Here is a 15,002-nt window from a genome sequence, read left to right as displayed (position 1 = left end):
TTCATGAGAGACACAGAGAGAGGAAGAGACACAGGCAGATGGAGAAGCAGGCTCCCGGAAGGGAGCCCGATGTGGGACTCAGTCCCAGGACCCCAGGATCACGACCTGAGCCAAAGGCAGTCACTTAACCACTGAGCAACCCAGGTGCCCCTGAAAATTTTATTTTCAAAGCTGGTGTTGCTTCTTATATATCATGCTTCATACCAGCTTTATTTTTATTTATTTATTTTTTAAAGACTTTATTTATTCATGAGAACATAGAGGGGAAAGAGAGAGAGAGAGAGAGAGAGAGAGAGAGGCAGAGAGAGAAGCAGGTTCCATGCAAGGAGCCTGACGTGGGACTCAATCCCGGGTCTCTAGGATCACACCCTGGGTGGAAGGTGGCGTTAAACTGCTGAGCTACCTGGGCTGCCCATTCACACCAGGTTTAGATGCCACTTGCTCAGGGAGATCTTCCCCTTCAGATCTCTTCCTCTTCTCACTTGAACTTCACTCTTAATTTGCAGTTGTGTATTTACCTGCATGCCTACCAGGTTAGTGTTTGGCTCTCCCAGTAGAATGCAAGCCCCATGGGTCAGGAACCTAATCTGCTTTGTTCACTACTATATGCTCAGCCCCTAGCCTAGGCACAGAGATAAATGTTTGATAGTTGGGTGAATGAATTTAAAAATAAAAGCATGGGTAGAGATGTATGGTCTTGGGAATTAGCCAGAAACCTCCCCTCCTCTGACCCCCTTGTCTGATATTAAGAGACCCTTGGGATTATTATCAGAGGCAGGGGGGTTTCCTGGCTACTGACTGGGAGACCACCCATAGGATCTCCCAGAAAAGCAGTTGAGAGAGAATGCCTGCTGTCACAGTCTAGCAAAAAGACGTCTCTGTGTCCTCTGAATGAACTCGGTAGACCCTTGGAACTGTCATCCCAGCTGTTTTAGAGGGGCTGCCTTGTCTGTGATTACGAGCCGGATGCCTCTAGCATTGCCACAGGAATCCATTTTATTGCAATGTGGATTTTCCATTAGGGTTGGGAGAATCAACTCAGAAAATCTGATTTGGTTATAGTATATTTCCAGTTGGGAAAAGAAATTTCCCTTTATGTGTTCAGTTTCTCATTGACTTTTGACTTGGGGATTCCAGCTACACATTCTGGATATTAAAACAATAGCAATAACAACAGCTAACTTTTCTAGAGACAGGCACTGTTCCAGGCCTATATGTAGGTATCATTTCATTTAACCTTTGTAGCCGCCTATAGAGTAGGTATTGTGGTGTGTGTGGACCCATTTGGTAGATGAAGCATTGAGGGACCTATCAAAACAAACAGTCCTCTACCTTGCATTCCCTATATTGCCTCCTAACACAGGTTGATATTTACTTGAATGCTATTCAGTTACCAGACTCATGTATCATCTGTATAGTTCATAGCTGTTTTCTTTTTTAGTGTTACAACAACCCTGTGAGGTGAATATCATTACTATGCCCACATTGCTGGTGATGGCGCTGATGCTCAGAGAGGTTAGGGAATTTACTCAGGATCACACAGCAAGGGCACCTGGGTGGCTCAGTTGGTTAAGCGTTCAACTCTTGATTTTGGTTCAGGTCTTGATCTCATGGGTTGTGAATTGAGCCCTGCATCAGGCTCTGTGCTCAGCAGGGAGTCCCTTGAGGATTCTTTCCCCCAGCCCCTCCCCCTACTCTCTCTCTAAAATAAATAAATAAATCTTAAAAAAAAAAAAGATCATACAGTAAGTTATTGGTATAGTAAGACCCAAGCTTTAATCAGCTCACTCTAGAGGCCATGTTTCCTGCCAAAGCACATTACTCCCACACACTCCTAGAGATGCCCTGTGTGGTCCATTCAGTGTGGTGTCAATGGGGGGGGGGGGGTTGTTAATCGTCTGCCATGTAGATGATCCATCAGAACTGCAGTAGAAAGCTGACAAGATTTTCCATCATTATGCCATAGCCTTTTCCTACCTGTACATTGGAAAGGGGAAGCATTCTTTCTTTTGGCAACCTTGCATCTTCAAATTGACCTGTTTGTCCCCCACCCCCACTGGAAACCCTCACGTTTGTGATACTAGCACACTTAGGGTGAAGGAGCTGCTTCATGGTTGCTGCTTTCTAATTGAATTGATTCTATCACTGCATAGGGAGAAGGGGAACTGAGGCAGGTAGCTCCTCAGTTTATTTCAGCCAAAACTTGATCTATGTACGAAAGGAAAATAAGTGAATTTAAATGACCCACATCAGTTGTCTGTAATACATTGATCATATATTTGTTCAGGGGAAATACAAACTTTAGTGAAGGTACACAAATGAATTTGTGTCTCTTGGCTTTGATCCACTCTGTCCAGCCATGCACTGCTTCTGTGCCAGCTCAAGGGGTGAACCCGGGCCCCCTACCCCGCATCCCTCCACACATTTGCATTCTATCTTCCTCTATCTCTTTTTTTAAAAAAAATTTTATTTATTTATTTGAGCTACCTCTATGACTCAGCAGTTGCACTACTAGGTATTTATCCCAAAGATACAGATGTAGTGAAACAAAGGGGCACCTGCACCCCAAAGTTCATAGCAGCAATGTCCACAATAGTCAAACTGTGGAAGGAGCTGAGACATCCATTGATAGATAAATGAATAAAGAGGATGTGATATATATATATAATACACATATATAAAATGGAATATTATGCAGCCCTCAGAAAGGATGAACACCATTTATATTGACATGGATGGAACTAGAGGGTATTATGCTGAGTGAAATAAGTCAATTGGAGAAAATAATTATCATATGGTTTCACTCCTATGAGGAATATAAGAAATAGTGCAGAGGACCATAGACGAAGGGAGGGGAAACTGAGTGGAGAAAAATCAGAGAGGGAGACAAACCATGAGAAACTCTTAACTCTGGGAAACAAACTGAGGGTTGCTGAAGGGGAGGTGGGTGGGTGGGGATGGGGTAACTGGGTGATGGGCATTAAGGAGGGCACATAATGTGATGAGCACTGGTGTGATATTCTGAAACTTGAGATGTACTATATGTTGGCTAATTGAATTTAAGTAAAAAAGAAAAGTGCAACCACGTTTTTGTACCAAAAAACCCCACAAACAAACCAACAAATAGAAAAATAAATTAAAAAATTAAAAGCAAAAAAAAAAGAGATTTTATTTATTTGAGAAAGAGAGAGACAGCGAGCGAGCACAAGCAAGGGGAGCAGCAAAGGGAGCAGCAGAAGCAGGCTACCCCTGAGCGGGGAGCCCAGCATGGGACTGGATCCCAGGACCCCAGGATCATGACCTGAGCTGAAGGCAGATGCTTAACCGACTGAGCCACCCTGGTGCCCTCTAGTTTCCTCTCTTGGAGATGCTTTGGCTCTTCTCTTCATCTGGTTCTGTGAGGATGAGCTTAAGGTTGGCCTGGCCTCTTCAAACTTTAATTTATAAGTGCTCTTGTCAGTGTCTGGGTCTTGACTTTCTCCTGCAGACTTTTATTTGATTAACCCCTTTGACTCTTGTCATTTCCTGTTGCCTTCAGGTGGAATTTTCTGCCCTAATCTCAACTCCTATGACTTCAATTTCAGCCCTTTGGCCATCAAAGCCAATCCTGAGACCCAGCTAGTTTTAGCAGCTGTCTTATCACACCTAAAATCAGCAATACAACTCAGCCCAGTCCTTAATAATAGGACATTTTTGTCTCTCACCCTGAGAGCAGAAGTCTTTCAGTCAATTTTCATCCAGAAAAATGCTTTGACAGTTCATTTACTGGAAAGAATTTAAATATGTAAACATCTGAATGGAATGGGTAGCCCTGAAACAGGTTTGAATATATACACTTTATCATACTTAAAATATCAATGGAAATGGGGGCAGGTACTAGGAAAATTGTCAGTTGAAGGGAAATAAAACTCTTAAGTTATATCCTTATCTTACAAAATACACCAAAATATATTTTAGGCTGATTATATATAAAATAATTTGAAGACAAACAACATAGGTATTTAATTTTGAGTGAAAAGTACTTCAAAATATAAAAGCATCTGATGATACCACAAAGGAAAATACAAATAAATTTGTATATATATAATATGAAAGTTCTGACAGTAAGCAGTCATAAGCAACTTAGAAAATGTACTTGCAATAGTTGACAATGTGTGTGTACAAGATATGCATATATATGTGTACAGAAAAGATATAAACAGGTAATTAATAAAATCTTAAAAATGGTCAGTGAGTTCTTGCAATATCAGTCTGAACTTACTAGATTCAAAGAAATAAAAGCTAAATAGCATGACTAAATAAGTAGTAGATAGTAAGGTACATAAAAAAACAAAACAAAACAAAACAAAAAAACACTGAAGGCTTGTGATACTGCAGAGAAATGAGAATTTCCTCCAGTATTTAAGTATGTTAATTGGCAAAAACTTTTTGGGAAGCAATTTTTCAAGACATAAAAGAACACATTTTGATCCAATAGTCCCACTCCTAATCTGGTCTAAGGAAAGTGGTCAAATAGTTATGTAAAAAGATGTCTCTTACAGCCTTATGTATAACACAAATTCGAAATACTTCCTAAATGTCCAATATTGGGGAAATAGTCAAATAACATTTCTTTAGAAATATCATATAATGTCTTAAACCATTTTGAAAGATATTAAGCATCCAAAATGCTCCTAACATGATGTCAAGTTAGGAGGGTAGGCAGCTATTTACATTATGATGAAAATGCTGTAAAAGATGCATAAATACAAAAAAAAAGATGCATAAATACATGAAAACATTAACATCCATTGATGTAAAAGATTAGAGGGCAATCTGTTGAAATAGCAAATGTGGTTATCTTTAATTGTTATTACTATGGATAATATTAATTGTAATCTTTAGGTTTTTGTTATTTTCTTGTAAAATTTTGGTAGCAAACGTGCTGCTATTATAATTAGGAAAAGTAATGAACATTATTAAAATGTGCATACTTGAATTACTTGAAAAAAAAATTTTAAGATTTTATTTATTTATTCATGAGAGAAGACACAGAGAGAGAGAGAGAGGCAGAGACACAGGCAGAGGGAGAAGCAGGCTCCATGCAGGGAGCCGATCCTGGGACTCCAGGATCACAACCTGGGCCAAAGGTGGCGCTAAACCACTGAGCCACCCAGGCTGTCCCCCGCCCCCCAATTTTTTTTGAGTGTCTGTTAAACATCAAGGGAGAGAGGTAGAGAGGAGGGTGTCTTCCTTCTTTCACTTGTAGTATTTGGGCTGGGGTAGGTTGAGAAACAAAAGATCCATATCTCCAGGGCAGTCAGCAGGGAGTCCAGGTAAGTAGCACACATCAGACCAGGACAGAGAAAATAGAGACAAATTAAAAGAAGGGATTGTGGTTAGCATTACACCAGAAGAAAGTTCTACTGAGATGTGTTCCTCTCTGAGAAATTTCTCGATCCACCCATTTCTGATCTCATGACAGCTATCCCAGATGGAAACCAAATATTCTGCTTTCTCAATTCTAGTTTTTCTAAGAAAACACCTGTATTGTAATTGTCCTACTGGCAGTGTCTTACACTAACCTGTAAGATCTGATGGGGTGGGAACCTGCTGTGTCTAGTAGGTAATCGTGCTCAGTGACATTTGCTGAATAAATGCACGAATGCACGTGCTTGGAAACGAAGCTGGAGAAAAGAAGGCAGGCTTTCTAGCAGCTTCACACTGTTACAGTTTGCTTCTGGTTCTATGTTTTACTTGACTATGTATATTATTTCTCTTTTTCTCTTAAAGTTTACCCATAGCTGACTTGGCCTGATGGCCATTCAGTCTCACTTTGTGGTGAAAATTTGAATTGCTGAGAATCTAAAGAGGGAAGAAAATAAAGATGAGAGATGATTGAGTGTATTGGTCAAGAGTGTGGCCTCAGGCCTTATATTGACTGAGTGTGAAATTTGGCACTGCCCTGTACTAGCTGTGTGATTTTCGGCAGGTCACTTGATTTCTCTGTGCTTTAGTTTCCTCATCTGTAAAATGATGATAACAATAGGATGTACCTCATGGGGCTGTTGTAAGGATTAAGTGAGCTGTTAGGCCTAAAACGCTTAGCACATTGCCTGGCACTGCCTAAGTGTTATATAAGTAGTAGCTATTATTTTTATTATTATTTCCCTAAAAAAGAAGCAGACATCCTCTTTGGTTAACCATAGCTATTGAAATGGATTTTTAGTTTCTAGAAGCCTCCCAATGTTTTCCATTCAAAACATGCATAGATAATGAACTTGATGTCTTCATAAAGCTTCATATTTTGTAGCAACTATTTTAAGCTTCCTCATTTACTGTCTCATTTCATTAGTCAATAACTGTCATGACAAAGTAATAAAATGGGTCCCTTACAAGCACTTCTGCTACTGCAGGTGCCAAATGCCAGTTATCACCAAACTTTATGCCAAAGCCTGTAGCTTTTTTACTCACTTAACATTTATGCTTAATTTTTTTTTTCTGGTCTTAAAGCTCTTTGAGTGCCACATTTTTTTTTCCCTTACACCTCCTACCTAGATTGCTCTTCATGAATATTTTATTGACATGGAAATATTTATCAAACAAATAATTAGATCTTTTCTCCTTTTGTTATAAACACAGGGAACACTGAGAAGTGATGTTCTTTTTTTTTTAAAGATTTATTTGAGAGAGAGAGAACATGTGCAGGTGGGGGGAGGGGCAGAGGGAGAGCAAGAATCTTAAGCAGGCTCCACACTAAGCGTGGATGTGCCACTAGATCCCAGGACCCTGAGATCATGACCTGAGCCAAAATCAAGAGTTGGAGGCTTGGGATGCCTGGGTGGCTCAGTGATTGAGGGTCTGCCTTTGGCTCAGGTCATGATCCTGGGGTCCTGGGATCGAGTCCCACATCGTGCTCCCCACGGGGAGTCTGCTTCTCCCTCTGCCTGTGTCTCTGCCTCTCTCTCTGTATCTCTCATGAATAAATAAATAAAATATTAAAAAATAAAAGATTTGGAGGCTTAAATAACTGAGCCACCCAAGCGCCCACTGAGGAGTGACATTCTTACCTCTTAGTATAGGTGTCTCTGACACATTGCTAGAGTCCATCTTGCAATTTCATCTGGGAACTTCCAGTCTTTCTTTCCTACCCTGAAACAATGACTTCCACAGAGAAGGAGGAATCCACTGGAAGGTGGGTTGGTGGTGCCCCAGTCACCTGGCACACCTCCATCAGTAGACATGACTGCTGATATTTCCTCCATGGGTTTGAATACCTAACTGCACACATAGTGACACACTAGACTACATTATTCATCTTTTGTGTACACTGAATGATGTGTTCAGTTTTAAAAAGCATGATTGTTATTTTATAATAATAATACCCTTATGTTTTATATTGCTGAGCAGTTTATGGAGCATCCTAGACACTATCTCATTTAATCTGTACAATAAGCTTGTACTTTTATTGCTATTTTATGTGTGGAAATCTGAAGATTGGGAAGAGAAAGGCTTAGCTAGTATGTGCATGTGCTTTATATACACAATCTCCCATTCAAGCTCTAGCAGCCCTTGAATTAAGCAGTGATACCTGTATTTTACTAACACACATCTAAGGTTCACAGATGCTAATGGGCTTATGATACAATTGATAAACTCTAGTTTGGTAACAAAACCTATGGTCTTTCTATTAAACCAGCAGTTGATTGAACCATACTGGAACCATCATTTAGTAGAGTCTACTTCTTAGGACTGAAATTACTGTCCCCCCCCCAACTTTATGAGGTATAATTGGCAAATAAAAATTGTATATATTTAAGGTGTAAAGCTTGATGCTTTGCTATATGTATACATTATGAAAGATTTCTACAGTCAAGCTAATTAATATAACTACCACCTCACAAACAATACTGTGTGTGTGTGTGTGTGTGTGTGTGTGTGTGTGTTAAGAGCACTTTGGTCTACTCTCTTAGAAATTTCAAGTATACAACACAGTATCATTAACTATAGTCACCATGTTGTACACTAGATACTCAGAACTCATTCCTCTTATAACTGGAAACTTGTATCTGGCTGACATCTCCCCATGTCCCCCATTTCCCTGTCCTGGCAACCACCTCTCTTCTCTCTGCTTCTGAGTTCATGAAGTCACTGTTGGTTCACCTCTAGTGGCATTGAGGTCTGGTCGTGCACATGATTCTAGAGGACATTGGAGGACAGCCTCCCCTCTCCCCCCGCCCCCACTCATCCTTCTCCACAGAGAACTCCTACTTCATTTGCCCAGTCCTCTGTCACTGGTGGTAAACACAGAGAGTGCAGGCACTGTTGTGTCTCTTTCACTGTTCACATGGTCTCAGACCAAGGCAGTGATTGGGGATGGGGCCACACTCAATGAGCCTTCTAATCATTCTTCCCCTGTCTTACTCTTTCTGAAACCAATTCCTCTGTGCAGAATGCCCTAGAAAAACTAAGATCACAAATTTGGCAATCTGGCTGCCCTGGGAAGTGGGGAGGAACGGCTGCCCCAACCTATGCTCTGACTCGCTTTTCAAGGGTATTTGTTCCCAAATTCCAAAAACTGACCAATCTGACAAGACCTGTGGGGGTGTGAGTATATGACAGAGAATCTTGTGAAAAAATGAGTAAGTTTGCTCCTGACAGTCTCATTCTTGGATCCTAATAACCCTGGCTGGAAAGTAGAAACTCCAGTATTCACTTTTGGGTCGGGGTGTCATTGCTCAATATGCTAAGAGAATTCATTTTCCTTGAGTGTTTTTCCTTTCAAGTCACGTTTTACTGCTGGAGTTACTCAACGAATTAATAGGTATAGAAATGCAAAGCTCTTTTCTTATTACATTCTATCGATCTGATTGCAGTGTCATTAATTGAAAGACTAGGGAAATGTGATGGATAGTTCAGCTCAAGATTCTACATGCGTTTTGGCCCAGAGCTGTTGGGAAAAAAAGCTGCATGAAGCTGAGTGAAAGAAGCCTTTTGGTCCGACATGAATTATTCTTGCTCTGTCAATCCTTGTAAGAGCATTCAGTCCTAGTGAGATTTACAATGTGAAATTATAAACTGTTTCTACTCTTAAAAGGCAAATCAAAACTCAGAATGCTTATTTGTGGAATTGGACATCATGTTATAATTTGCCTTTACAGATTACATGTATATGACATTGAAAAAAAAAACACCCTAGTTCTGACAGAAACAAATTCTGACCCAAAAAACATGGAAGTGGGCATTTTGCTCTTCATTTTCAGATAATTTCATTTGGAATATCACGGTTGTGAAACATTTTCATTCATCACCATCGCGTCCATCCGTCTCATTCTAGTGTTGTGTGAAACTTCAGAGAGCTGGTGTGTGGTTAGAGATGGTTTTTTATGGCTGTTTTCTTTTTTGGATTGTTTGACCTAGTATCCTTTGGATTTCTCCCATAAATTTAAATTAACTTGCAAATTTTGTGTATGTGTAGATATGTGCACATCCATATTTAATAAGCGTACTCTATTATGAAAGATTTAAAGGAACGTTTTTAAATATTTTAATCCTCCACGTGGGGGAGAATTTCTAGGCTTGGCCCAGAGCACACTACATTATATTTGATTTGTTCACGGAGGCTGAGGATGTCTCCTTTACTTTCTCTTCTCCGATTTTTCTGTTGTGTTTATTATTGGAACTATTTGAAGCTTCAAGTGAAGGAGACGAATACTCATACATAAAGCAGATCTGGAGGATATAAAATGTCCTCCACCGCTTGCTTTGAATAAGCATTGCTGTTTGGAGGAGTTTAGGAGTCTAGGGCATGGCACTAATCCTGCGTGTCCTGCTAAACAGACATGAATGTTTGCATCCCCAGCCTCCGGTGTTTGAATCGCCTTTGCCAAGGTGCAGATTTCTCCCCCTGGTTGTGCTTTCCGAGGGTAGCAGTCAGGTCATTTGTGGAAAGATGGGAGGTGAGCAAACTGCCACAAGGCGTGACCTCCTTTCGGAACACATCCTGAAAATGCATTTCATGCTCTCCGAGCTGGGAGACAATGGGTCAGGGGTTGGGGTGCTCCTCACCCACTCTGGCTTGGGCGAGGCCTGGGGGCTGCTCCCCTCTGACCGTTGGCCAGCCTGCCAGCGAGAAAGAGAAGCGGATGCTATTGATGAGAGCACAGGCTGCCTTGCCCCTGATATTATGTCTAAAAATACATCCACCGAGAGGCAGGCATATGCTCGCGCCTTGGTGTGAAGGAGCTCTCGCCTGTGTTGCTTGCTCTACCCATCTAGATTCTGGAGTGAGGAGTTAAATTATTCTGGAAGCCCTGCCAGGTTTTGATTTGCCATTGTCTCTGCTTCTTCGTTGCCTTTGAATGGGACCCTTGATACGGGGCTTTCAGAGACCAGCCGGTGCTGCCCGGGTCGGTGACTTGCCGATGGCTCCTACTCCTTCCCGTTGTGCTCTGTCTGGGGCATGCTTTTCTCTCCTTTTTGGGAGGCAGAGAGCCCCGGGCAGAGGTTGCACTTGGCACATTGCAACGCCGTTGTCACTGCTGTGGCTGTTACTCCCCTCGGCAAGCGCCAAGGAGCGAACAGGACGGTGGGTCATCTCGCCAGCTATTTAGCACTATTTCCCTTCTCCCTCTCAACCTCGTTAGGATTTTTTTTTTCTTTCTTTCTTTCTTAAGTGACAGGGTTTGTTGGAGGGGCGCGGTGGGGGTGGGGGTACTGGGGGGATGCTCTCCACCCTCCCTCTCTACCCCTGCTTTATCTTGTTAGGGACCTGGTCTGTCCTCCTTTCTAACACCTCTCCTCGTTGTGAAAGCTTGCCAGACTCACTGCCCGGCCCCCTGCAACTCAGTTTCCAGGCTCTGTGGTTGGGGGGGGGGGGTGCTCTTTGGTGTGTGTGGGGGTTATTTCCAAATTGCTCCGCTTCTGTAGCTACCTGACAGATTAAATGGGGGTAAAATGATTGCTTGAGCCGTGTTGTCTAGGAAGAAAGAAAACAGAAATTGCTCTTTAGAGTGGCAGTCCCCAGAAGAGGAATAAATAGCAGAGGGAAATAAGGTGATACTATTTTGCAGCTCCTGCCACAGCTCGGCTGTAAATGCATGTCTTCAGGTGAGACTTTCTGTCTTGTTTACAGAGTTGGAAAAGGTTCTTAACTTACAGGATGTGTGCCATGCCTTGTCTGAAAATAGTTTCGATTCTAGCAAGAAGTGCGGAGGAAAGAAAGGCAGCTTTTCATGGCCCAGAAAAGAGGGGGGGAAATCACAGATAACATCAGATACGGAGTAGACCCTTCCCTTTGAAATTATCCATATTCACCAGTGAGTCAGATCAGCTGTTACTTATACCTCTCTCTTTCTGCGTGTGTATTCAAGTTAGCAATATTTTGATGTCCTTGAAAACTGTAAGGCAAAGCATTGTTTTTCAAAAGGGTGGGGTTTTTTTTTGAGGTTTCTGCAAAATGAGAAAAGAATTCTTTATATTGCTTCAGATTGTTAGCACAGAATACATCCAATGAAAGTTACCACGGATACATCCAATGTACGCTGGTACTCACAACATACACTATTTAAAAAAAAAAAAATACACATGCTCCAGAACCAGCCACCCAATGTTAACATCCAGACTTGAATTTAAATCAAAATGATCTTATCTGTTATGGAGGAGAATTAATCTTCGTATATGCTTTTCTGTAGCTGAATACCTCCCCCTCCTCTTTTTATCACTATTTTATTAGCCTCTTTCATAAAAGCCACTGAAATGGACAAAGAACCCTACTATATACTTAATTTAAGTTCTACTTGCAGTTGTTAAAATGGAGCATAGATCAAATATGTCATAAACTCTGATTTGTCACCAGGTATTTCCTTTTAGTTCAGCTTAATGCATTTCAGAGATGCCAAAGAAACGTATATACCTAGAGGCACTCCCATCCCTAATTATGCAGCTGGATACATTAGTAGCCTGTAATATCACATAGATTTTGGAGTTAAACAGAAAAAAAAAAAGAAAAGAAAAGAAAAAAGAAAACCAGGAAAAGGTGCCGATATTTGTAGCCAGCAAGTTGTGTGATCCAGGTGCTGGAGTATTTGCATGTCTTTCCACCTTTGTTCCTTCAGAGGCTTTGAGGGTCTCAGCTATTGCTGACTAATTGATAGTTGTAGTAACCGCTATAGGCTCCTTAGATTAGAAATGCATGCAGACGTGGGTCTTGATTCAAACACTAAGGAATGCACATTCTCACTTACACAGGCAGAAAGTCTTCATACTAATAGAGGTGTGATGGAGATAGCAGGACATAAAACAGAAGAGAGAGAGAGAGAGACAGAGAGAGGGGGAGAGAGAGAGAGAGAGATGGCTGGCAGCAAGTATGCCCCTGCAAATAGTTCTAAAATGCGTTTGCAAAATGCAGAAGCCTTCAGCATCATCCAACAATTCAGACACCCTTTTTATTTCTTCTCTGCGGGACGCCTCCATCCAGACTATTCGCAAAAACACGGAAAAGGTGAGAGCCCTGCCATCTTAGTTCAGAATTCATCTGATTTCCTTTTTTCCCCCCTGCCTTGTATTCCTCAATCCATTGTCCATGCATCCGATGGCAGCCGCCCTTGCTCTTGAATGCAAGTGTCACAGCAGGAGCAGAAAGAGGGTTGAGGGAAGGCATTGTCAAAGCCACGGTCGGTCGGCTATTGTTTCTTTGCTTTCACTGCTCTGCTTTTTTTTTTTTTTTCCTGAGGCTTTCCCTTACTAGTGGCCTCTGTCCAGGAGGAGGGAGAAAATTGCAAGAGTTCATAGAGTAGTAGAGTGAAGCCGTTTTTATTGCACACTGTTTGATAAACAGCCCAGCGATCCAGTCCACGAAATTAGGAGATAAAGCAAGAGTGGAGGGCACTGGTGGGAGCGCGAAGGGGGTGGTCTGGGGAGATTGTTTGCTCCAGACTAGATGCCAAAGGCACTTTCTTTGCAAGGACTTCTGTGGTGGTATTTGTTTTCTGATGCATTTTTGGTTTTAAAAAATCATGAGAAAAGTCTTATTCATCTGTCAAGCTTTCCATTTGTTTATTTTTGTTCAGTTCAACAACTAGATGGAAATTTTAAGCAAGGCCAGATCTGCTGTTTGTGATTTGCTCAAATGTTGGAATCAGTTCAGCCTGAAATCGGTGATTGTCTTTTTCAGATCATTTAAGCTTGCATGTGAAATGTGTGTGGTAACTTTCCAATGTACATTACTGGGGAAAAAAAATGCTTTGACCATCCTTGGTGTGGCTATAAATCTTGAGATTATGTTATTTTGCACCTCAACCAGAGAACTGTTCTTTTGGGCGACATTTATGCAAGAGTGATTATCTGCTTTGAGCAGGCCAACTCCTCTGATAACTCCCAAACTTTTCAAAGGTTACAGAGGCACACTCTCAAATAGATTTTTAGGAGAGTATTTCAAATGGCCATTTGACATAAGCATGAAAATGCTGGGAATTTTTTCCAGCGACTTTAACTGCATGTACTCTGTATTTCTTCAAATGAATAAAAGTGGTTAAAACCGATTCCACATAGAACCAGAGAGCAGATTAAATTTGAATTCCATATTCAAGCAATTTTGCCAACAAACAAACAAACTTGCAAATTTCATAAACTTTGTTGTAGTGTAGAAAAATCATGTCTATAATTGATTCTCCGTAATTTTCTTCTTTCTAAATATTGTACTATCTATAATTATGTAGAAAAAATTATTCCAAATTGATCACTTTTTTTCCCCCTCCAGCCATCTAATTCCTCACATGAGCCTGGGACTCTTTACTATTATCAGAAGTTGCTAACATTCAGCATTTCAATCCTAAAATGTATTTTAAGCAGAGGAAGAAAATTTTTCTTTCAAGGAACCATTCCATTTTATAACACTTGCTTGTGGGTTGGTGTTCAATGAGAGCTCATAATTTCTTTCTTTTCCAAATAATGATTGTAGTCTGTCTGTGAATGTGGGGGAGAATAACTCTTGGGCTCCCTAAGAGAACACCTTAAATTAAATTAAAAGTCTGAGGATCCATGTATATTAACAGCTTCTTTGGCACCCTGCAAATATATTCTCCCCCTTTCTGTTCTCACTGCCTTGATTTAGGGGACTTGGGCCCAGCCACCCTGCCTCCTTCTTTTGTGAAGGAACATTTTGAAATGTCTATAGAAAGCAAACTTCTCGAAGAAATGCAGAACAGGGCATGGTTTGAATGCAAGTCTGAATTTAATTGCGGCCACCCTGGTAGTACACTGTTTAATTTCCAACACACATCTACATGATCCTTACAGCCGCTCTGGGCCAGGAATTGTGAGCAAGGAAAATTTATCTGTGATAAAGTTACATATCTTTTGCCAAGGAACAGTCACTTGGGATTGATTCAAAAGTCAGATTTAAATAAGTATTCCCAAAGCCTTTGTGTATGGGGAAGTTGGTACTGCTAACTTCTTCAGAGTGTTTTGAGCCAAGGGAAATGGAGAGTCCCATCTTCTGACCAAACCTACTTTGGCAAACTGTGAAGTGTGGGGTAAATGGCTGAAATATTACAAATCCAGCAAGGTTTTCCACTTTCAAATGCTGAAGACAAAGAGATTCATGAAAATCTCAAGGTCTCTGTGATGGAAGTGGTGTAAACCAGTTCCTTCTGCACTCCAAACAGGATGGTTCTCCAAGGAGCCAGAAGGAACACTTAGTCCCATGGGAGAACAGACTTGCAGGGAACCCCATCTCTTAGCCTCCACATCCCCCTCCCCCCCGCAGATATTTAATTTCTGCTGGATCAACTTAAAAGGAACAACTGCTCTTGTGGCCAAGGTCAGTCCCCAGATGTTTTAAAGGCACAAGTTCAAGTTCAACCATTAATCCAAATATTTTACACAACTGTCTATAGTTGTTCCAGTAGGTAGAAAACTTGCAAATCATACAGAAGACTTAACCTGGGTGTTTCTGAAAAAAAGGAAACCCCACTTTTAACATTTTACACATTGACTACATGTGGTTAAAATATTATTGGGGC

The 15,002-nt window shown here is 41.1% G+C and overlaps 1 long non-coding RNA gene across 1 annotated transcript in view; it reads left to right on the top strand.

The window, feature by feature from the left end:
* Positions 1-15,002, top strand: part of LOC144311431 (uncharacterized) — a 354,863-nt gene that overhangs the window by 46,987 nt on the left and 292,874 nt on the right. The gene's annotated exons all lie outside the window — the stretch shown is intronic.

The sequence above is a fragment of the Canis aureus genome, chromosome 3 (assembly GCF_053574225.1).
Source record: "Canis aureus isolate CA01 chromosome 3, VMU_Caureus_v.1.0, whole genome shotgun sequence".
NCBI lineage: Eukaryota > Metazoa > Chordata > Mammalia > Carnivora > Canidae > Canis > Canis aureus.
This window is presented reverse-complemented; position numbering and strand designations above follow the sequence as displayed.